Here is a 24,885-nt window from a genome sequence, read left to right on the forward strand (position 1 = left end):
ATAATAGCAAAATTTGAAAATAAACCAAAGTTTCCTTAATTGTAGATACATAAATAAAATTGTATCTTTTTAAAGAATAAAATATTACAGAACAGTGAAAGTAGATATATGCACCCATATTAAAACTCTTAAAAGGAGGAGAAAAAACGGTAAAGGTCAGGAGAAAAGAAAGGGAATGAAAACAACAAGTTCAAGTGGTAGTTACCTCTTGAACGGAAGCAGAGGGAATGGAATTTGGAACAACCCTGTAGATTTTTGTAATTCTGATGGTATTCTGGTTCTTGGGTTGGATGCTAGGTTCAGAGGTTTTCCTTTTGTTGTGAACATTATAGTTTAGACATATATACTGCGCACACTTTCCTTGGTATAAATTGAGCATTATTATGCAATGTAAACAATCTAAAACTAATGCCAAATGTAATTCACCTTCGTATTTCTAACTCATAAACAGTACCAGCACATAATAGATCCTTCATACATATTTGATAAACCAAAGCATGAACCATTAAAAACACATTTTAAATATTTACAGTGGAAGGAGAAAGCCTTCAAAATACATATGAAAAGAAGGAGGGCAACAGAGTGTAGAACAATGAAGCATTTTGATAGAGAACAAAGCCCAAGTTAGGACATAAAAGAAAGTCTATGACTGAGAGGCATTTCTTAAAACATTGAATCCACTTAACCAGATGTCATTTCACTTACAGTAAAAAGAGCTGTGGAGCTCTTTGTATTTATAATCTTAAAATCTTCTTCTTAGGGCAAGAAGACTAAGGCCAAACAGTAATAAGCATCATCAAAATCTAAGACCCAGAATTTATTTGTAAAACATGTTACAGGAAATTCAGTTCATAAAACAACGTTTTCAGGCACAGGTCATCAGAATTTTAAGATTCTTGACAATTATCAAATACCCTTTCATGTAAAGTGCTGAACTTGCTGTTAGGTAGAATGAAATTCTCAGTACCAAGATATCAATTACTCCACTTTTATTTTAGGTGGACAAAGGGAAATTAAAACTAATTACTGTTTGTGTAAGTGGTACGATTTGTTGAAGGTCTGTAAATGAATAATGTTCAACTGATAATTCGGAGAAAAAGTCTTTATCAAATGGATATATTTCTCTGGAGTGGTTTACCAAATATGTGATTGTTTTACATAAAACTTTTGGCTAACCCACAGAAAGAGCTATATTACAGTCTAAAAAGATACTTCTAACACAAATCATATAATATTGCAAGGTTTTCCTTTCTCATCATACCCAGCAAGACTGCTGCATAATTTAGTGGTTAAGAGCCCTTCTTCAGAGCCAGGGTACCATGGTCCAAATGTTGTCTGTAGAACTATCTGTATGATTTTGGGCAAATTTCTTAATTCCTCTGTGCATTAGTATCCTCATCTGAAAGTGGGAAATGATAATAACACTTAATTCATAGTTACTGTGAGAATTGACATCTAACATATGGTAGAAAAATCAACAAAAAATTATTCCTTAAATGATTTCATGGTGTTATTGTAAACAAGAGCTAATTTGTCAAATAGCATCAAATATTATCCTTGAGTCTTTATTCATATTGCCAGACACAGTGCTTGGTATATAGTGGGCACTTAGTAAAGAATTATAGAATAAAAATATTTGGGGATGCTTTTTATCACTTTCTCAATGAAAGTCTTTCTCAACAAGCTACGAGGATTGACTGTAAAGAAAAAACAGCACTGGGAAATGGCTGGTGCTGGGAGTAGGGCAAAAGTCTGAGTTGAGGTATACAACGTAAATGTTGCAAATATTCCCCCCTCTCCATGATATTGTGATCTCTACATTTCACACTGATAAAAGCTAACAAGCTATTCTGAAATCCAGTAAAGTCTTGGTTCATTCAAATAACATGTATCAGGAAGGTTCTAGACAGCAGTCGTTATACTGTGGTCAGTAAACATACTGTTCCAGTTCAGCTGTTGCAGACACAGGTGGGAAAATATGTAATCACAAGAGTGTCATTTGTTAATAGTTCTGGAAAAATAAAAAAAAATTTAATCCACTGAAAGTAGGAAAGGAGCTGTTTATTTTTTCTTCTGTTACTTGATATCTGGGCAGAGAAGCAAATTACCTTATCTCAAAATTTATTTGTGGTATAGTGGTGTGTGGTGGTGAGTCAAAGGGAAAATCCTTTCCTGTAAGAGCTCCTACTGCAAACATTTAGAATTTTCCTGGGAAAAGATGTAATTTCTTTTTATCTTTTCTCTTTTCTTTAATTAGAAGTTATTCTCGGGGCACCTGGGTGGCTCAGTCGGTTGAGCATCCGACTTTGGCTCAGGTCATGATCTCATGGTTCATGAGTTTGAGCCCTGCGTCGGGCTCTGTGCTGACCGCTCAGAGCCTGGAGCCTGCTTCGGATTCTGTGCCTCCCTCTCTCTCTCTGCCCTCCCCCCCCCGCCCCCCGCACAACCTCTCTCTCTCTCTCTCAAAAATAAACATTAAAAAATTTTTTAAAAAGAAGTTATTCTCAATTATTAGGACCAAGGACACTAGTTTATAGATCCTTAGAATGTTTCTAGAAAAATGGCATCTTTTATGCCACCATCAAGATTAATTTATTGAAGGAATCTTGGTGAGAATTGGAAGTCACATAAACTTACTTTCTCTTCCACTTAGCATGCACTATATAGAATGTGTATAAAATTAAACCTATGTGGTATTAAAAATTAGTATGTGTATACATTTCCACACTGTATGGCTATTCATGGTATTGACTTTACTGGTGCACTTGGATGGATTAAATTTTAGTACAAAGTGAATTTAATAGCTATGATTGCTTATGCTATTTCCTGAGGTTAAGCTAGTTTCTTTTGAAAGGATCTGGCTATTGCAGATATTGAATTCAATGTTTGTTCACTTAATCAAGGTTTTATTACTCAGTCTTTAAAAAGCTATTCCACATGAAAATATCATTCCCTTCTCCCTTCCTTCTCAGCAGCCACCAACCCAGGAAAAGGGGGATTTAAAGCTGTTTCCAGAAAACAGACAAAATATTATGATACAGCATGGTCTGGCTTTCACATCTTAAAAGCTGAAACGTGCCTTTGCTAACTTGCAGTAGGCCATGAAATAATTATGTTGTGTGCTAAATGGCACTTTTCACTTTTCATTTGTGCTTCAACACTCAGTTTTCAGTAGATCTTTTAGAGAGGATCAGCATTCTTTGGAAACTAAAAACACACCACAGGTCAGCGCTGCACGGCCTGATGGGAAAAGAATGCGGTCCACAAAGGTGGTCTTTGTGAGACGTGACGACACGCCGGTATCTGTTACAGAATTGGCAGGTTCAGCGCTTCCCCTAGTGTCTGCTTCTGAAATACTAAACTCATCTGGGTTGCAAGGCACGACTCAAGGAAACAAGTAGGCTTTTAAGGCACCCAACCTATTGCTCCAGAACAAGGATTAATTTCACACATTAAGGTGAAATCCTTCAGCAAAGGAGCTTGATGTTGTGCAGTGGGTTTTGGTAAAGGACCATTCAGTTTATCGATTTTTTTTTTTAATGGAACTCAACTCTTAAGGTTCAAAGTGATCATTGGAATAGTGGGAATACTGACAATTTCTAAAATGCATTGAGTGCTCTCATTGCCTTATTCTTTTCACTGAGTCTTGAGCTGTTTAATCGACAGAAACGGCAATAGTTACTAATATTTTATGCTTGATGTTGGTTTCTTCAGGACTTTTTCCAAAATGAGGCACTTGGACGTTCTATAAGCTTTATACATTAAAAGTGACTTTATTAGTATATGAAAATATTTTGTTTGAAAAAACTCTTTGGTATTTATACTTTATGTACCAAATTGAATTCTTTTCCACCTCTACTTCACACCAGAATTATTCTGCCAACTTTAGCACTGAAGTTGATTGATCTAAACTGTCACATTTGGTCTTAAATAAGAGTCCAATTCCAATGGCTAGATAACCTGTCTTTTTAGTTCTTTTTTTTAATTCTTTCTTTAAAGTTTATTTATTTATTTATTTATTTATTTATTTAGAGACAGAAAGAGAGAGTGGGGGAGGGGCAGAGAGAGGGGGAGAGAATCACAAGCAGGTTCCACACTGTCAGTACTAAACCCAATACAGGGCTCAAACTCACAAACCATAAGATCATGACCTGAGCTGAAATCAAGAGTCAGACACTTAACTGAGCCACTCAGGCGCCCCTAGTTCTTTTTGGATTCAGTGCTTATCGTGCTATTTGATTCTTTTTGTCACTTGAACATATTTTTTCTCTCAATTTATAGTTAACCGCAATTTCAAACATGGTGGAATCTCAGAAATTTTTTGGGTTAGATTTATGAGGTAGCAAATATCTTTAGCACTTTATTTTTGAGGAAATTCAAAATAGTTTAAAAGTATTGACTTATTATGCATTACTGTGAAAAAAAAGGATATCATTTTTATTCACAGAGAAAGAATGACTTAAAATTTTCTATAATCTATTATTTGGAACCAGTGTACATCACTTTACTCTATAATTCCAAAGAAAACTTTGGTATGTTCTGAAATAATCCCAGTTACTTCCCTTTTCCTCTTTCTGTTATCATTGCATGTAGTTCTTGTTTTGTTTCATTTTAGTTTTTATTTAAATACATGTCAATACTATTACATCCATCTTACTCTATACTCAATTTTTTCAATGTTTCTGTAATAATGATGTGCACGATATCAACATGTGTAAACTTTACACTTTACAAATGCTTTCTGATGTATTATCACATTTGTTCCTCATTACCCCTCTAAGTTGTGAAGGACTTACCTAAGGTAACACTACTCATGTAACAATGGAGACCCAGTGTCAGGACTGCTGATTTTAAAGTCTCCCTTTCCTTTCCACAACTTTCTTTTGTATATAAAAAAAAGTATTACTTTTCATGTATATATTTTCCATCTTTAAAAAGGTCATGCATATTACTATTATATGTCAGCTGGAAAGATATCCAAAATATCCTACCCAGAGGCATGTTTTCCCACAAAGAACAAACTTTTCTGTTCTTCTTAGTCATGAAGCCATTGATTATCAAAATTAATTGTAAATAGATACATATCAACCCATGTAAAGGGAATATATTTTCAGGTAGGATGAGGTAAATGGAAATCCCAAAAATGAGAAAAAACAATGTGAATCTTAACCAATAACTGATAGTATAAAAACTTTAATGGTGGTTAAAATAAAAAAGATTGTCACCTTATAACTGACTGGAAGTTGTTCTCCAATACTGTCGTAACTTTATCTCTATGTAGATAGATTATATTCTATTTTTTTCTGTACTTTTCTTCTCTTGTTTTCCCAATGACTAATGCAATAGAATTATAGAAGATTATAAAGGAATATTATGTAAACCTCTAATTCTACTGCATTAATACTATTTCTCTTTTTCTGAACTATATTCCACAGTTTTATTTGTGTTTAAATTTTTGAAAATATTATGTATGTTCTATTTGTCATCCTTCCTTATCACTTATTATGTATGAAAGATTATTCTGGTTAATAGCAAGTGGTTATATTTTAATAATTTAATTTAACCTAATTTGTTGATATCATGTCCAGTTATTTTCCTCATACATTTTTTAAAAATTTGTTGTTTACTATATAAGTAGATCAAGAGCAAAACCTGATGTTTTTGTAGCTGGCAGCCCACAGTTGCTTTTGCAAAGAGCTGCGTCTCTGGTTACATTTCTCTTTTATCTGGTTTGAGGATGAAATGGATGCTACTCTGGAAGGCCAGGGGTTTCAGATGGTGGAACCATATAATTTATCTCCCACATAGGAATATTTTTGACACTGAAAGAAGACACTAGAAGTAAATCACTCTGAACAATAAATCAAAACTGTTACTTCCTTGGGAGAACTGAGATATATGGTCCTTCTAGTTTTAAGTAAGTTCATAATATTCTTAATATTATTTTATAAACTGTTTTCTTAGTCAAGTTAAAGCACCAGAAATACCCTTGTTGATAATTTTATGTTTCATAGCGCCACACAGTCTGCACCATTAGGGAGGAGACACTGACCACTCGGTGAGGAGTGTGCCAGGCTCGGCCTTATTAAGCAGACATCAGTTTAGAGAAATGCAAACTACAAACTCCTGTGTAAGGTTTTTCAATTCTCTTTTTAAGGTAAAAGTTAAAGCAATGATATAAGAGGTGTACACTTTCATCCATTCTTTGGTCTTGATAATAGAAATCTTAAGCGCTGTCAGTATTCTTCACCAGGTGTCAAGATCAGAGAGAATCTCATAGGATTCATTCACTTCTTCGAATGTGGTTTAAAGGACAAGTGAATCCTGCAACAGCTGATCTTTAAGGAAGACTTGTCTTTTTCAAATGGTAAGATACATTCATAAGATGCAGCACATGCACCTAAAGATTCTAGGGGTACATGGGATGCTCAGTCGGTTGAGCACCCAATTCGGCTCAGGTCATGATCTCAGGTTGAGTACAAGACTAGCATTAGGCTCTTAGCTGTCAGCATGGAGCCTGCTTCAGATCCTCTGTCCCCACCCTACATCTGCCCCTTCCCCATTCAACACTCTTTCTCTCTCAAAAATAAACATTAAAATAAATAAATAAATTAAATAAATAAATATCCTAGAAATGATAGTGCTAAGGCTTTTCACATTACATTCCATCATCACAATTATAAAGTATTTATTGCATTTCCTCCACAATCCCCCATGCTGTGGTGATTTTGCAAGGAACAGACTCTCACAGGACAGAGGCTAGAGACTAGTAGTATCTTTACTTACAACCATGGTGCATATATTGGAAATGACTTCTGCATTTAAATTAGAAAAATAAGTGGAAATGTGACACAAATTCAGGCAGGCACAGAGTGACTGGTAGCAGGAAACTAGGAGAGAATGGAGATAGAGGGTCACAAAGTATAGAAAAGCAAGGTGAGCCCTAAAAGGTTGAGATCAGATGTTTGGAATTGATTTGAAACAACATAAAAGTCTAAACATATATGAGCGTAAAGTATCTGTTCTCAGGACCTGCCTAGAACATTTATTGAAGCTAGGATTTATGAACATGGCAAAAGAGTTAAAAGAAATGAGCCCATGATATGATTAATACATTTTGTTTATATGAATAATTTAGGTATAAATATATTCATGAATTTTTAATTACTATAAAGTGGAATTTGGATATTACATGACAGTTCTCTCTCTTTAAAGAATTGGTGGTTGCCCTTGGTCATTCTGGTAGCGAAAATTGGAAGCCTCCTTTTAAGTGCCTATTTTCACTCACAGTTATTCTCAGCCTAATTTAGTTTTTCAAAATGATTTTTAGGAATAACCAGTGGAAATCAGTGTCATCATTGCTTTGCTTCCATCAATGATCACTGCAGATTTCTATCTACTGTTACCTAGGCTGTAGCTATAGTTGATAGATAGTCATCATAAACAGTAGAGTCCAAAGGCAAAGTCAGACCCAGGGCTCTTGAACTCCTTAAATTAATTTCCTGCCTTTCTGGACTAATGCACATGCTACTATTCAGGAGCTCTGTATTATCCAAAAGCCCCTTCTTAATTTGTGATAGTTAGGAGGTTCCTCCACTCTTAGGTTCCTTTGTCTTTCCAATGTCATCTTGTCTGTATCACAAGAAAGTTCTCAAAAATTCAAACTGTTGATAGCACCACTACTTTCTCTCCTTAATGCTATTATTGATTTTGTTTTTTGACGTTCAAATATGGTCTGTCCTTTCGAATAACTTTCAGTGCAAGGTGATACCAAGTTGTGGACTTTATTGGCCAGCATGATATAGAAGTTCTAAAATTTGTACACTGTGAAACGTTCTGGCCTTTGGTAGCTTGGAAGAAATTTCCTGCAAAGCCATGTAGCTGTGGCATATTTTTGGAAGGGAGTTTAGCAATTTGTTTTAATAATTAATATTTCAGTTGGTTTATTTCAATTTTCCAATTCTGAAGACAATCAATAATTTATATTCTTAATTTATATTCTTCTAAAATATACACATTTATAAAGAAATTGACAGAGTTGAATATAGTATTCTTTTACAATTTTTAGTCTTTCTATTTACAGGCATACTTGCTGTTATTTTTACTTTTTATTTTGGAAAATGTTAAACTTACACAAAAGTGGAGAGATAAGCTAATGAGCTCTCCTGTCACCCAGCATCAGCAGTTATTAACTTATGTCAATCTTAATTAATCTGTACCCTCATCTGTTTCCTTTCTCCATTGATTTATGCTGAAGAAAATCCAAGACATTATATCAGTTTATATGTAAATATTTCAACACATAAAACTTCAAACAGGAGAACTGTAAAAAGCCACTATCCATTAGCATTATCACTTCTGAAAACATTAACTATTATCATCAAATATCTAGTAAGTGTTCACATTTGCGAAAATAGCTTTTTTTAGTTGCATATGTGGATTTATTTTTAATCAGTAGACTTCCCTTCACTCTTTGTTTCAAATTTTCTGATTATATACCCATGAGGTAAACATGTTGCTTTGCATCTTGTTGAGGACTGTATTGTGCACTCCCCAAAATCATATTTTGGAGCTCTAACTCCCAATATGACTATATTTGGGGATAGGGCCTATAAAGAAATCATAAAGATTAAATAGGGCGATGAAAGTAGGGCCTTAATCTGATAGAACTGCTGTCCTTATAAGAAGAGGAAGAGACCTCATAGATATCTTTCTCTCTCTCTCTCTCTTTCTCCATCTACACACAGAAGAAAAGTCACATAAGGACACAGGGAGAAGTCAGCTGTCTGCAAGCCAGGAAGAGCTTCACTAGACACTAACCCTGATGGCACCTTGATCTTGAACTTCCAGCCCCCAGAACTGTGAGAAAATAGTTACCTGTTGTTTAAGCTACCTTATCTGCAGTATTTTGCTATCGCTAAGTTAACTAAAACACCCCTTTGGGGGAACCTAGTGGCTCAATCAGTTAAGTGTCCAATGCTTGGTTTCAGCTCAGGTCATGATCTCAGGATTGTGAGATTGAGCCCTGTGTCTGGCTCCAGCCTGGGTATGGAGCCTGCTTGGGATTCTTTCTCTCTCCCTCTCTCTCTGCCCCTCCCCTGCTCACTTTCTTTCTCTCTCTCTCAAAAAAAAAAAAAAAAAAAAAAACTAATAAAAAAAGTTTTCCAGTTATCAATCTATATTGCTCCTCAGTTCCAAATCCACCTGTCATTACCTTGCTTATGATATTGGAAAATATTTTCTCTTACAAGTGGGCATGATATTCAGCTCTATCAGTAGGGATTCTAGAGGAGGAAAGGAATTCTGCCTCCTGGCTCTGGTATGCTCTTTTGGCTCTTGTGTAGCGCGAGGTGGCCAGCATCACAAGGCACCTTCTGTGGATAACTTCCCTGGCACCCCTTTGGGTACTTTTGCAGGAAGTTCCAGGATAAGCACCTTCTTGTGGGAGGAATTTCTCAACTACCTCGAAGAATGTTTTTCCAGTGAGCTCCTCCAGTGTGAGTCTCCTCTTGGGCAATTTCTTCTGGGATTCTCAGCAAATCCCTCCATGTGGCACTTCAGTGAATCTGCTATTCAGTGTTTCTTGACCACACCCTCTTCCATGAGATTTAGATCTCATTACTGGTTGGTAGTCTTTCCCTGATTTCAAGATTCTTGAGTGTTTTGTTTCAGCCCTTGGGCCAGTGGCAGCTCCCTACTGCCACTCCTATATTATTTAGAATTCTCTTTACTCCACACTATGGAATCCCTTATTGTACCAATCCTGAAGTAGTTAATGTTTCTTTATATTAAACTTTTCCTGAGGTACCTGGATGGTTCAGTCAGTTAAGTTGATTTTGGCTCAGGTCCCCCATCCAGCTCATCGCTGATAGCATGGAGGGTGCTTAATGTTCTCTCTCCATCTCTCTCTGCCCCTCCCCCACTTGTGTGCATGTTCTCTCCCTCTCAAAATAAATAAACATTAAAAAAAAAACACTTTTCCTGTCCAAATTACTATATGGTTTCTGTATCTTGTTTAGACTCAGACTGATATAAAAAGGCCTGATCAGACCCAAATTCAGTTTTGTTTTTGTTAAACTTTTGCAAGGCTACTTTATAGGTATGTGTATATTCATCAGATGTATGATGTCTGGATTTCTGTCTGTGATATCAGGAGTCATTGACGATTATGCATTTCATTAATTCATTAGGGTTTGCAAAGGTTTGAAAATTGATATTTTTTCAGGGGCGCCTGGGTGGCGCAGTCGGTTAAGCGTCCGACTTCAGCCAGGTCACGATCTCGCGGTCCGTGAGTTCGAGCCCCGCGTCAGGCTCTGGGCTGATGGCTCGGAGCCTGGAGCCTGTTTCCGATTCTGTGTCTCCCTCTCTCTCTGCCCCTCCCCCGTTCATGCTCTGTCTCTCTCTGTCCCAAAATAAATAAACGTTGAAAAAAAAATTTATAAAAGAAAATTGATATTTTTTCTTTCTTTATTGAGATATCATTGAAAAAATAAAATTGTAAGATATTAAAAGTGTACAACATAATGATTTAATATATGTATACATTATGAAAGAATTCCCATTATTGAATTAATTGACATCCATCACTTCACATATTTGCCTTTTTTGTGTTGTGTGTGAGAACATTGAAGTTCTTACTCTTTACTCTCAGCAAATTTTAATTATACAATACAGTGTCATCAACATATTCTAATTTTATCATTCCTTTTTCTAGTGAGTAACTGGAAAACTTCTATAAAATAGAAGCATCCCTTCATCACTATTTGGTTACTCTGAGATACAGATGATAAATAAAAGATACAATAAATGCATAACTATGTCTGATGTTTTCTTTCCCCTTGATCAACTTTTCAAATCATGCTTTCTGTCATTTTCAAAATAATTTTCACTTGCTACTACCCATCAAAATGTCTTTTGGGGGGACATCCCTGTGAACTCATGGAAATAAATATAGTTGATATGTTCACTGTGTTTCATTTATCCTTATTAGTGATCTAATTGTCCCAACTTCAGTTACTTTGGGTCTTATCATCGTGGTATCTGAGTCCTTATTTTCTACTCTGATGAGATATTCCATGTTTAACCTTCTGTATTTCCTCCATTAAGTCTAGAATCCACCATTTCTGAAAAGAACATTTTATCTTTATTAGAGGATGATTTTGAGATCCCCAAATATAGGTTCTTGGGTTGCTTATTGCTTTAAGATTAGTCTAGATATGTTCAGTGTTCAGAAATAATAAGTAGGTATTTTTTAAGGGAAAACATATCAAATTTATACTGATATTTCCAATTCAAAATGAGGATTAGAACTTTTATGTTTTTGATGTTATATGTATATTTCTCTTCTTTTACACTGAAGTCTTAGATCCTAAAGACATGCAAGTTTATTCTGTTTTCTAGGTACTCTCCCCATTCATCTCTCATTTTTTGATGGTTGTGCTTTATCTATCTTTCCAGGACATTTAACAATTTTTATTTACTGGAGTGTTTTTATTAGGAATGGGTGTTGAATTTGGGCCAAGTTTTTTTCAGCATCCATGGGGATATATATATAATTTGTCTTTGTAGATTTATTATTATTATGTATTAATGAATTTCCTAATATTGAACCAGTTGTACATCCTTGAAATGTCTGATTTATTATTTTGTTAATATGCTATTGGATTCTGTTCATAATTATTTCATTTAGTACTTTTTCATTGATATTCATAAGTGGCATTTGTTTTTAATTTAATTTTTATACTGTCTCTATCAGAATTATATATCAATGTTTCACTTGCTCTAAAAAGAATTTGAAAGTTTTCCTTTGTTTTCATACTTTGGAAAATTTTATGCAATATTGGACCTTTGATGTTTTGTTAGAATTCTACTGTGAGACCATCTGGATCTACCTCTTTTTGGAGGGTCAGTTACAGTGGTATGCTAGAGCTTGCTCAAACTAGTGTCAAAAGTAGATTGCTAAACGTTCAGGAATTATATAAGCCCATTGTTGAATATAGTAACTATTAAATAATATAGAATCAAACAACATTTCAATCTCTGCAACTATACAAAAAGGTAAAAGAAGAGTTAGTAAGAGTGTAGTGAATAGTGAATACATCCATTAATCCCAAAAGGTTGTGTCTGTTATCCCTCCTGCCAATCCTTCCTTATTCCCATATCTAGACAACCATGGCAGCATCCTTTTTTTCCAGCATAATTATTTTGAGATTTATCTTCATGGTTGCATGCACCAATAGTTTATTGCTATTTATTGTTATATATTATCCATTGTATGGCGATGCCCCAGTATGTTTATCCATTTATCTCTCAGTAGGCATTGGGGTTGTTTCTGGTTTTTGGCTGTTGCTGAATATCTTTTCATGAACTTATTTGCCATCTGTGTATCTTATTTGTTGAAGTATCTATTCAAATATTTATCCATTTTTGATTGGATTGTTTGGTTTTTTCCCATTACAGTTTGAGAGTTGCCAAATATTCTGGATACATATCCTTTAGCAGATACATGATTCACAAAATTGTTCTTGTATTCTATGGTTCATATTTTCATTTTTGTAACATGACAGTGCAATTTAAATAGGAACATTTTTTATTATGTTGATGAAGTTAACTTATCAAAGTATTTTATGGATTGCATTTTTATTATAATTAAGACATTTTTCCTAACCCAGGATCATGAAGATTTTATCTTCTGTTTTTTTCTAGAACTTTTATATTTTTAGTTTTTTTTTAAATATTTTTTAATGCTTATTTATTTTTGAGAAAGAGAGAGAGAGAAAGAGAGAGAGAGAGCGAGCATGAGCAGGGGAGGAGCAGAGAGTGAGGGAGAGAGAATCTGAAGCAAGCTCCGCACTGTCAGTGCAAAGCCCAATGTGGGGCTTGAACCCACAAACCATGAGATCCTGACAGAAGCCAAAGTCAGATGCTCGGCTGAGTGTCAGGTATCTCAGTGTTTTTAGTTTTATATTTAGATCTATGATTATTTTGATTAAGTTTCTGTACATGGTACAAAGTATGTGTCAAAGTTCATTATTCTGCATGGATTTCCAGTTTTTCCAGCATCATTTGTTGAAAATGCTATAATTTTTTCAATGAATTGCCTTTGCACCATTGTCAAAAGTCAGTTGTCCATTATCTCACGATATATTTCTATGTCCTTTATTCTGTTAATCTATTTATGCCGATACATTAGCCTTCCAGTTTTGTTCTTTTTCAAAGTTAGTTTAGCTACTCTAGGCCCTTTGCATTTCCAAATGATTTTTAGACACAGTTTCAATGTCTATAAGAAAATCTATTTAAATTTTATCACAATTGTGTTGAATCTATAGACCAATTTAAGAAAAATTGACATTTTTAACAATATTTGAGCTTTCCAACTTATAAATATGAGAATGTCTCCATGTATTTAGCTCTTTATTTTTTTTCAGTGTTTTATAGTTTTCAATGCAAATGTCCTGTACTTTTGCCAGATTTATCCCTAAGTACTTCATATTTTGAGGCAACTGAAAATGACACTGTTTTATTTATTTCATTTCCCAGTTGTTAGTTGTTATATAGAAATACACTTGATATTTGTGTGTGTGTGTGTGTATGTGTATATGTATGTACATATACATAATGTATATACTTTACAATCCAGATAAACTTTCTAAGTAGTTCTAGTAGCTTTTTTTAGTAGATTGCATCACTTGTCTTACATAGATAAGCCTATTTTCTGTGAATATAAGCAATTTACCTCTTTTTCTAACAGAAACACCTCTTACTTCTCTCTCTTTTTTTTTTAACTTCTTTAACATATATATATATATATATATATATATATATATATATATATATAATATATAAATGGTCACAGCAGGCACACTTGCCTTATTGATCTTAGGAGGAAACAGTATTTATTTTCTCATCATTAAGTGCCACTGGGTTTTTTATATGCCCTTTATCAGGTTTATCAGGTTGAGGACACTCCCTTTTACCCATAGTTTGCTGAGAATTTTATCAAGAATGTATATTAGGTTTGTCAAATGCTTCTTCTGCATCTACTGAAATTTTTATATGGTTTTCTTTCTTAATTTATGAATATGGTGAGTTATACTGATTGATTTTTAAGTGTTAAAACACTTTGCATGCCTGGAATAAACCCCTGTCCTTTTCATGTACTGTTGGATTCAGTTTGGCTAACATTTTGTTTAGAATTTTTGTGTCTTTGTTCATGAGGAATGTTGAGCTGTAGTTTTCTTTTCTTGTAATGTCTTTGTATGGTTTTGGCTTTAGGGTAATCTTGACCTCAGTGAATAAGTTAAGAAGTATTCTCTCCTTTTGAAATTTTTGAAAGATTTCCTATGGAATTGGTAATATTTATTCCTTAAATGTTTGTTACAATTCATTGAGTTTTCTTGTGAGAAGATTTTTAACCACAAGTTCAATGTCTTTAATAGGTGGAGAGCCATGGACATCTATTTCTTCTTGAGTTTCCTTTTGTAATTGACATAGCAAGGAATTCGTGCATTTCAGGTCATTCATTTTTTTTTTAATATGAAATTTTGTATTTGTTCTTAACATTACATTTTCTCTTTGGGAATTGCTATTTTGTGAGAATATGTTTTTTCAAAAAAAATTTTTAATGTTTATTTTTGAGAGAGACAGACAGAGCACAAAGTGGAGGGGGAAGGGCAGAGAGAGAGGGAGACACAGAATCTGAGGCAGGCTCCAGACTCTGAGCTGTCAGCACAGATCCCGATGCAGGGCTCAAACTCACGGACCCGGAGATCATGACCTGCGCTGAAGCCAGATGCTTAACCATCTGAGCCACGCAGGCGCCCCTTTGTTTGCTTGTTTTAAAGAATATTCATCCTTCTCCTATAATATTATTCATGGTATGTTTTTACTCTTACATTTCCTCTAATTTGGTTTTCATTTCTGACAGAATATTTTTCTTTTTTAAAAAAATTGTCTCCTAAGGTTTGTGAGCTCCTTTTTCAAATCCACTTTTAGTATAGTTGTCTCATTCCTAAATTTTTCTGCTTCTGATTTATGCTTTTACTTTATCTCTTATATAACTGTCTTAATTTATTTTAGCCTTTCTTAATTATCTCTTATTTTTTCTTAAAATACAAGATTATAGGCTTTTTTCCCTTTTGTGGGCATATCTTTCTATCTTTGTTTTCTGTAGAGACAGTTTTTTAAAATTATAATAGCACTTTTCATTATAATAGCTTCATATATGATTTGTTACCATCTTGTGTTGCTTATATTTAACATGTGTTTTCCTGTGATCTTAAAAAAAGATAATGGGGGGGGGGGGGCTGGATGGCTCAGTTGGTTAAGTGTCCGACTTTAGCTCAGGTCATGATCTCACTGTTCATGAGTTTGAGCCCCGTGTTTGGCTCTGTGCTGATAGCTCAGAGCCTGGAGCCTGCTTCAGATTCTGTCTCTCCCTCTCTCTCTCAGCCCCTCCCCCTGCTTGCACTCTGTTTCTCTCTCTCTCTCTCTCTCTCTCTCTCTCTCTCTCTCTCAAAAATAAATACACATTATAAACATTGGGGTACATGTGCTCTTATGAATCAGCACTCCTGTATCCTTTAGATAAATTCCTAGTAGTGCTATTGCTGGGTTTTAGGGTAGTTCTATTTTTAATTTTTTGAGGAATCTCCACACTGTTTTCCAGAGCAGCTGCACTAGTTTGCATTCCCACCAACAGTGCAAGGGGGTTCTCGTTTCTCCACATCCATGCCAGCATCTGTTGTTTACTGAGTTGTTAATTTTAGCCACTCTGACCGGTGTGAGGTGGTATCTCAGTGTGGTTTTGATTTGTATTTCCCTGATGATGAGTGACCTTGAGCATTGTTTCATGTGTCTGTTGGCCATCTGGATGTCTTCTTTGGAAAAGTGTCTATCCATGCTTTCTGCCCATTTCTTCACTGGATTATTTGGTTTTTGGGTGTTGAGTTTGATACGTTCTTTATAGATTTTGGATACTAACCCTTTATCTGATATGTCATATGCAAATATCTTTTCCCATTCCGTCGGTTGCCTTTTAGTTTTGTGGATTGTTTCCTTTGCAGTGCAGAAGCTTTTTATCTTGATGAGGTCCCAAGACCTCATTTTTGCTTTTAATTCCCTTGCCTTTGGAGATGTGTTGAGCAAGAAATTACTGCAGCTGAAGTCAAAGAGGTTGTTGCCGGCTTTCTCTTCTAGGATTTTGATGGTTTCCTGCCTCACATTTAGTTCTTTCATCCATTTTGAGCTATTTTTGTGTATGGTGTAAGAAAGTGGTCTAGTTTAATTCTTCTGCATGTTGCTGTCCAGTTCTCCCAGCACCATTTGCTAAAGAGACTGTCATTTTTCCATTGGATACTCTTTCCTGCTTTGTCAAAGACTAGTTGGCCATACAGTTGTTGGTCCAATTCTGGGTTCTCTATTCTATTCCATTGGTCTAAGTATTTTTGTGCCAATACCATACTGTCTTGAGGGTTACAGCTTTGTAGTAGAGACTAAAGTCTGGAATTGTGATGCCTCCTGCTTTGGTTTTCTTTTTCAACATTACTTTGGCTATTCAGGGTCTTTTGTGGTTCCATACAAATTTTAGGATTGTTTGTTCTAGCTTTGAGAAGAATGCTGGTGCAATTTTGATTGATTTGCATTGAATGTGTAGATTGCTTTGTGTAGTATTGACATTTTAGCAATATTTGTTCTTCCAATCCATGAGCATGGAATGTTTTTCCATTTCTTTGTGTGTTTTTCAATTTCCTTCATAAGTTTTCTATAGTTTTCAGCATACAGATCTTTTACATCTTTGATTAAATTTATTCCTAGGTATTTTATGGTTTTTGGTGCAATTGTAAATGGGATTGATTTCTTGATTTCTCTTTCTGTTTCTTCATTATTGGTGTATAGAAATGCAGCCAATTTCTGTACATTGGTTTTGTACCCTGCCACTTTGCTGAATTCATGTATCAGTTCTAGCAGCTTTTTGGTGGAGTCCTTCTGGTTTTCCATGTTCATAGCAGCGCTTTCAACACTAGCCAAATTATGGAAAGAGCCTAAATGTCCATCAACCGATGAATGGGTAAAGAAGATGTGGTTTATATATAATGGAATACTACTTGGCAATGAGAAAGAATGAAATCCTGACATTTGCAGCAACATGGATGGAACTAGAGGATATTATGCTAAGTGAAATAAGTCAGAGAAAGACAGATATCATATATTTTCACTCATATGTAGAACTTGAGAAACTTAACAGAGGACCATGGGGAAAGGGAAAGGGAAAAAATAGTTACAAACAGACAGGGAGGGAGGCAAACTATAAGAGCCTCTTAAATACAGAGAACAAACTGAGGGCTGATGGGGGGAGGGGCAAGGGAGAGGGGAACATAGTTGATGGGCATTGAGGAGGGCACTTGTTGGGATGAGCACTGGGTATTGTATGTAAGTGATGAATCATGGGAATCTACCCCCCACACCAAGAGTACACCGTATGCATTGTATGTGAGCCAACTTGACAATAAATTATATTTTAAAAAAAAGATACCATTGCCTAATGCAAAAATAAATAAGTAAATAAACACTAAAAAAAAAAAGATAACAGACCAAAATATCTTTTGTAGCTATAGGGTTCTAGGGTTGGTTTTCAGTTGTTACATTTGTGTCTTTGAACTTATCTTTATAATTTCCCCTCTTATAGCAATTCCATGTGGAGCTTCTTTTTCTCTTGTCTCTAGAATGTCTTCGGTCTCAATTTAAATTTTATTCTTCAGTTAGACTCTGTTCTGAAGAGGATTATATTTGTCAGAATTCTCTAGAAAAACAGAACTAATAGGAGATTTGTGTTATCTATCATCTATCTATCATCTAGCTAAAGAGAGATATTGTAAGGAATTGGTTTACATTATTATGGAGGCTGACAAGTCCCAAGAACTTCAGGATGAAGTGCAAACTGGAAACCCAGGAGAACTGATGGTGTAGTTCCCCGTCTGCAGCTGGTAAACTGGAGATCCAGGAAGACCCACTGTTTCCCTTCAGACCCACTGTTTGAAGGCAGTCAGGCAGGAGGAATATTCTCTTTTTCAGGCCCTCAAATATTTGGATGAGGCCCACTCACCTTAGGGAGGGCAGTGTGGTTTATTCAGTCTACTGATTTAAATGTTAATTGCATCCGAAAACACCGTCACAGAAACACTCAGAATAATATCTGACCAAATATTTGAACACTTCATGGCCTAGTCAGATTAACACATAAATTTAGCCAGCATAAATTCTTTGATTATTTTCTAGTGTTCTTTTAGCTTAGAACAATCTAGCTTTCCAGAGGTCTCCTTGTACCCTTACATCGGAGCCTCCAGTATCCCCTCCCAGTTTGGGGTTCTATTGGCTTACTGGACTTTGCACACAGAGTCAATAAATAATGAACAGGTATCTGTTGGCAGTTTCTAGGTTCTCCAGCTTTGAGGACTGCAGAAGTCCCTTTGCCTTCCCTTGGTTTCTTTCAATAGCTGCTCATATCACGTAGGATTTGTGCCTGCATATGACTACTCATATTTTGAAATTTGTGGTAAGGTCACTTTTTAACTTACATATGCTGTGTGTGAGCTTATGTTTTGCTATCTTAGTTACTGCATTGTTTTTATGGACAGAAACAGGGAAAAATCAAAGGTTATGCCTAGTTTCTCTTCCTGCCTGTAAATATATGGAGCCTCAGCTTTCTGTTTTTCTTAGTGTTGGGGCAGGCAGGGGAAAAAGACAAAAGTGTCCTTATGAGATGTATATCCTAATGGGAAGGGAGGTTAATTTGGTAGAAAATCTAAATAAGTAATAATATTTCTCGTACGACTAAGTGCTATGTAGAAAAGTAAAGTAAGTTAGAAGAACAAAGAATCCAGGGAGAGGTTATGCTGGATAGGGTAGTCAGATGGCATTTCTTTGCCATCTGTGGCAGTAATGTTTCAATTGAGACCAAACGAAACAGAGATATGAAGATTGAGAATTTCAGACATAGGGAAGATATAGTTAAAAAGCTGTGAGGTGGGATTATATTTGGCAGGACAAAGTCCAGAGTGCCTAGAGCACAGAGAAGGAGACTAAATATAACTCCTAAGTCTCTTATGAATTGGATTCACATGAACCAGTCCAAGAGAGACTGATTATCTCAGAATGTACTTACCAAATTGAGTTTCTAAATGTCTTAAGTGGAAGACTAGACCTTAGTTGGTGTTATTCAATTAAAGTATTACCCCTAGAAGACCCCGACTAAGCAGCCAGCCAAACATCTGTAATCACATTCTTTTCCTTAAGTCCATTTCAGGGACCCTGACTTAAAAGCAACATTTTCATGGATTTTAAACTGTACATATAGACATGTAGCCACGTTATAAAACATTAGGCCTGTTGTATCCTAGAAGTCCCTTGGAAGGAAATGTTGGCTCTCTTTAGTGAAGAAAACCTGGAGCCAAAACTAAATAAGACTATTTTCTTTATAGATTATAACTTGGCTCTGATTTCTTATGATAAAATTCTTGATCCTCAGAATGAGAGATTATTAGAAATCTTGAACTTACTATCCCACCCCCCAAGAATTCGTACTAATTGAAACCAACTTTAAATCTATTTTTCAAATTCATAACAGGGTAAAAAATTTCTTTTATGTACTTGGATAAAATTACATTTGAAAGGTAATTTGTCTATATTGTCTACATTTTTTTTCTTGATAACACACACTCACTTCCTTTCACACATGTCTTTGTGGTTGCTACATGTGGTCTTTCTCAGAAAAAGATATTATCAGGTTTCAAAAAAATAAGTCACACAAGTATACAATTCTTTTCCTAGTTCTTCTATGAAAGAAGAAAAATACATTGTCAGAATTGGCAAATCTCTTTGGCTTATCATTCATGAACTTTTTCCCTTGAAATATGCTGACAGAGAGAATTAAAAACATTGACTCAATGGAAATCTCACTTTACATGCCAATTTGAGATTGTTCATAAGAATAATCAAGATACTTTCATGTGTAAGGTTCAATTTATGCATAGAGTGTCAAGTTAATGCATTATATTATATATGTTTTTGAAAATGTGACTCCTGAATTAAGTGCTTAAAAAAACCAAACATAACTTTATATTAATTCTGCCAAGACAACTGTATTTTATGAAGGCCAAAGAGATTAAAATGGGAATAGAAAGTAATTTAAGAACTTGAGAAGTGAAAGAGAATTTTGATTGCCTGACATAAAAATCAAGATAATCTTTTCCTCGCCTAAAAGAGAATAATAAATAAACTTGATTTACAGTATTTCAAGTATACTATGGTTATTGGGAACTTTGGAGATATATATATGTATGTATATATTTCTTTTTCTTTTTCTTTCTTTCTTTCTTCATTACCTTCTCCCTTTTCTGACTGTAGATTGTAACATGCAACCCACAGAGGGCTTAGAGAATGGAGGAAGTTCAGAGCTACTTGTTTCAAGAACCCTGCTGAAGGAATTTACATTTTAATTAAGTTATTTATGAATTCCACCACTACTTTTGTAAAAATGAGTCAGAATGAACACAGAACACCTTTATCCATCCCTTAATAATATAACACTTGATCTTGGAACAGAGTTAGTTTTGAAAATTGATTAAGAGAAAGCTGTTAAAGAAAAAAAAATTCAATTGATCTTTGGCATAATCCAGGGCAATAAATATCTTCACACATAAGTGGGAGTGCTGATGTTCTGCTCAGAATATTTTAGTTACACATCAGAATTATATCTGTGGTCTTTAGACCTAGGAAGATTGTACAAATCCAACCCCATGCCTATTTGTACTTTTAGAGGAACTTCTTGTTCTCATCAAATGAGTCAGACCAGATGGGAACATTAATTTATTTTTAATGAATGTGTGTCAATCCAAAAATGAAGGGGTTCTGCCATTCTGGAGAGCATATATCCTAACAGGCTTAGTGTTTTGGCAGGAACCTCTGTCTTCAGACACTTCTACTACCTAGTTTCTGATTTATTAAATTATTTTATTAAGGAATAATGTCTTTCAATCCACCATTGGAAATAATATCTAAAATCCAAATCTCCCTGGAACTATCAACATGCTAAGTTTAAATAATAAACATAAGTAACCAAGATAAACAAAGCTGATGCTTTCCTTCAGCTCAGATTTCAAAAGAGTAGGATAAAGGCACTCAAAATTTAACAGATACCTTCAGGATGCTAAAAAAACACAATGCTTCCCTCTTAGAGGTAGTTTGAGATTTGTTCAAATCTAGTTGTTTGGGCAAGAAAGAAGTAAATTTTCACTTCTCGTATACTCTAAATAAAGGCAATCCATAGGGTCCCATCCAAGGTCCATGTTGATGAAGTTCCATGAAAAAAAACATTAGACAGGGAACCACAAATTCTGTATTGCAGACTCGGTGTCCCCCTCTCCTTACCCTAATACCCTTAATAGTCACTTAAGATTTTAATGTTCTTCACCTATAAAAAGAGTCTCAATTCTAACCGTTAGGCATGCAAACAGTGGAACAAAACAGGGTCAACTTGCAGTTAACATTTGAAATTGCAAATAATTTGCAGTCTGTTAAATCTGTAGGATAATCCTAGTGAACTACTTTATAGATGTAGCATGTCACATAGATCAGATGCCCTATCTCTAGGTATGAAGCAGAAAAAGGATGAAATCTACTCACTTTGCTTAGAATTGAAAAAAAAAAATAGTACCAAGATTTTGTACCATAATTGATAAAAGTAAATCATGAGAAAATAATTCTTTGTTCAGTTTTCCCCCAAATGCCTCCATGTGTTTCTTACATAAAATATATTCTTCTAATTGACTTTTCTTTCATTTTAACTAAGCATGAGTTGAATCCATGGAGAATTCTGCCTCTGTGTGTGCTATGTTCATGTCCACTAGATACAGATATGAAGCTAGGAGGAAGTTTGGATGAAGCAATTATTTTTTTAAATACAATTATTTAGACATTTTAAATGCACAAAAGTGGTTGGAAAAATTTTTCCTTGGAAATATTCTGTAACATTGAGAGGTTAAACTTGGATTCATCTTGAAAACCCGAATCCAAACAGTGCTGAGGACAGGATATAAAAAAGTCCATCTGGCCACATTGAGGAAGAAAAAGCAACTAAACAGTCTGGAAGGGAGTGAAGGAAAAGCCGGACTTCAGGCTCCATCATACTCTGGAAAGATGGGGCCATGACCTGACCTTGGGGCCTTCAACCTGCCAAGCAGTAACAATGAGGGGAGAGAGCCAGACTTATTTAGACATGGTTCAGTTGGAGACTGCTTGACCTATCGTTTGTGTTAAAACAAAGAAAAGCTGATGGCCATTCTAAACTGCTTCAGTCTGAATAAAGTTTTCAAAGATTATTTAAATATATATTATTGATCTTAAATATCTGAGGACTGATTGGGATAAAACTTCAATGTAGGGAAACCCCATTTTGGGAAGAAGAAAATGAAAGGGAAATGTGTAAGTCATCTTTAAAATACACGACGTTTGTGAAGAGATAAATCATAATTGAATCTATGGCCTAGCAGATTGTCAAGGGTCCTTTATTTCATGTGTTTTTAATGGGGTCATTTGAATACGTGCCCCATTGATTCATAGAGAAGGGGGAAAAAGGAATCAAAGTAATATGACTACCTCTGGAGAAATGTGGTTTGAGACCTTGAGAAATGAGGATATATTTTTCTCCAACTATAAAAAGAGCTTAAAAAAAAAAGAGTAACCATCTCTAATGCCTGCTACTTTCAATGCTCCCCTTCATACCTGCTTATGCTTCATAGGCAATCAGATGTTGTACTAGTAAACAGGAATGGCACCAGTCCGAGAGGCAATGCACCTATAGGCTGGATAGGGAATATGGAATGGCCTGCTATGAGAACTCTACCCAAAGAGTGTGCTCTACCTCAAGTATGATCAATTAGGGGTGCCTGGGTGGTTCAGTCAGTTTAGCGGCTGACTTCAGCTCAGGTCATGATCTCAGGGTTTGTGAGTTCGAGCCCCGCATCGGCCTCTGTGCTGACAGCTCAGAGTCTGGAGCCTGCTTCGGATTCTGTCTCCCTCTCTCTCTGCCCCTCCCCCACTCATGCTCTCTCTCTCTGTCTCAGAAATAAATAACCATTAAAAAAAAATTTTTTAAAAGTATGATCAAGTATGCCAAAAATCATTTATTGCAAGATATGTCATTAATAAACAGAGACAAATGATTTTCTGTCCCATGAGCTACAAGACACAGAGAAATCAATAAGCAGAAGTTACAACAAATGAGAAGTTGGAAGACAATCAAAATAATAAACAAGGAGAAAGCATGAAGCAAAGAGGAGAAAGCAGAAAGCTGCTAGCAGTAGCAGTGGTATTCTGCCAAAATATATGAAATATCTGCTTTTATGGGTTTAATACAGTAAAATATCAACAGTTTAATATGATTTAATCATGAAAAATGACTTTTAATTAGGAAGTAGTTGGATCAGTGTAGTGGTTGAAAGTACTGGCAAGATTGCTTCTAGAGTTGCCAAGGTACCACCAGAATTCCCGATACTGGGTCATATCTGGTATTTTTATCCAACACAGAGTAAAAGATGGCACTCTAACTCTCCATTTGAGAGTCTTCATTCCATAACATCTAAAAGAATCTGACATAGCCATCTGATATAAATATGAAATATGTTAATATTTTCATGTGTCCCCTTCCCCCAGTCAACAGGAAATAGTCACCTAAAGCAAAGAATATGCCACTCTTTGAAGATATCCCATAGCCTTATAATACCTTCAGTGTGGTATAGGTAGTATCCTAGACATAACAAGATTTCAAGAATCCAAGAAGAATCAGAAGAGAGTCCTGATAACTCAGTATTTTTCTTCCAGCAAGAGAAGAGAAGTAAATTATATGAGGTGGTTTGCAATTCTCACAGGCAAAATTTATTTGCCTGGAAAAGGCCCAAATTCTGTAGCTAGGGATCTCATGAGGACAACATACTTTAACCAAAGGCATCACCACAATAATAACCTATAAAGCCACTGGAAGCAGTGTTCCTGAGAGGAAAACCCTCTGGGGGTGGAAATGTGAGTCCCGGTGTAGGTGTACGGGGAATGTAAAGAATGTTAATGCGATCTTGATAAAGAAGGATGCTTGTCTGCAAGGGTCCTTTAGTTTTACGTATCAATTAGGGATAAAAGTACATTTTTGACTTGAGTTATGTATATGTGCACCTGGGGAAGTATCATGCTTACAGATGGATGTAAAAAATAGATGTCCTATCATTTGTCACTGTTGAAATTGTAACTCAGTGACATATTCTTAGTCTTCTTTATAGCACTTGACACTTGTTCAATCGTAATTGAAATGTTCTTATCCCTTTAGTTATATAAAATCATGCTCTCCTGGATCTGCATCTATTGCTTTGTTTCTCCTTTTGTTTTCAGTGCAAGGTGTACACAAGTCTCTTTCCTTGAAGCAAGGCATTATTAATTAGTAGGAGGAAAATCATAAACTTGATATCACAAGCATTGCTTCAAGTTCTGGCTCTGCCTCTTTTCACTTGTGGAACCTTGGGTAATTCAGTTTTATAAGTCTTTCATGTGTAATCGCTGTCCCATAAGATTGCCACCCAAGCTTTTAAAGAATATATAACTACTTCAATACCACCTGTTTTCAAGGCCACTTTGTTCTGTCAAAGGCACGTGGGGCATAGCCTACCAGCTTAGGTCTAGCTCATAAGTTGCCCTTCTGAAATCACTGCTGTTGTTCTGATGTCTCTGTTCTACTAGTTATGTTACATATGGATGCTCTGCCTGGTTCATAATGGCATGTCTGTTCCTGCATGCTTTCATAGATTCTCTGTTGGTTTGTAATCTCCTCTAGAACTTCCCAAG

General features: G+C 35.4%; 1 long non-coding RNA gene across 7 annotated transcripts in view; it reads left to right on the plus strand.

Moving 5' to 3' along the window:
- Nucleotides 1-24,885, plus strand: part of LOC111560488 — a 515,327-nt gene that overhangs the window by 479,302 nt on the left and 11,140 nt on the right. For 4 of the 7 annotated variants that reach the window (XR_006597958.1, XR_006597952.1, XR_006597954.1 and 1 more), the window contains 2 exons: nt 6,254-6,367; nt 8,748-8,861. The exons of 1 other annotated variant lie outside the window; for it this stretch is intronic. This is a non-coding gene — a long non-coding RNA (uncharacterized LOC111560488). The remainder of the gene's footprint in view (nt 1-6,253; nt 6,368-8,747; nt 8,862-24,885) is intronic. 2 more of the 7 variants (XR_006597956.1, XR_006597957.1) reach the window with 2 other exon arrangements.

Source organism: Felis catus, chromosome B2 (genome assembly GCF_018350175.1).
Source record: "Felis catus isolate Fca126 chromosome B2, F.catus_Fca126_mat1.0, whole genome shotgun sequence".
In the NCBI taxonomy this organism is placed as follows: domain Eukaryota; kingdom Metazoa; phylum Chordata; class Mammalia; order Carnivora; family Felidae; genus Felis; species Felis catus.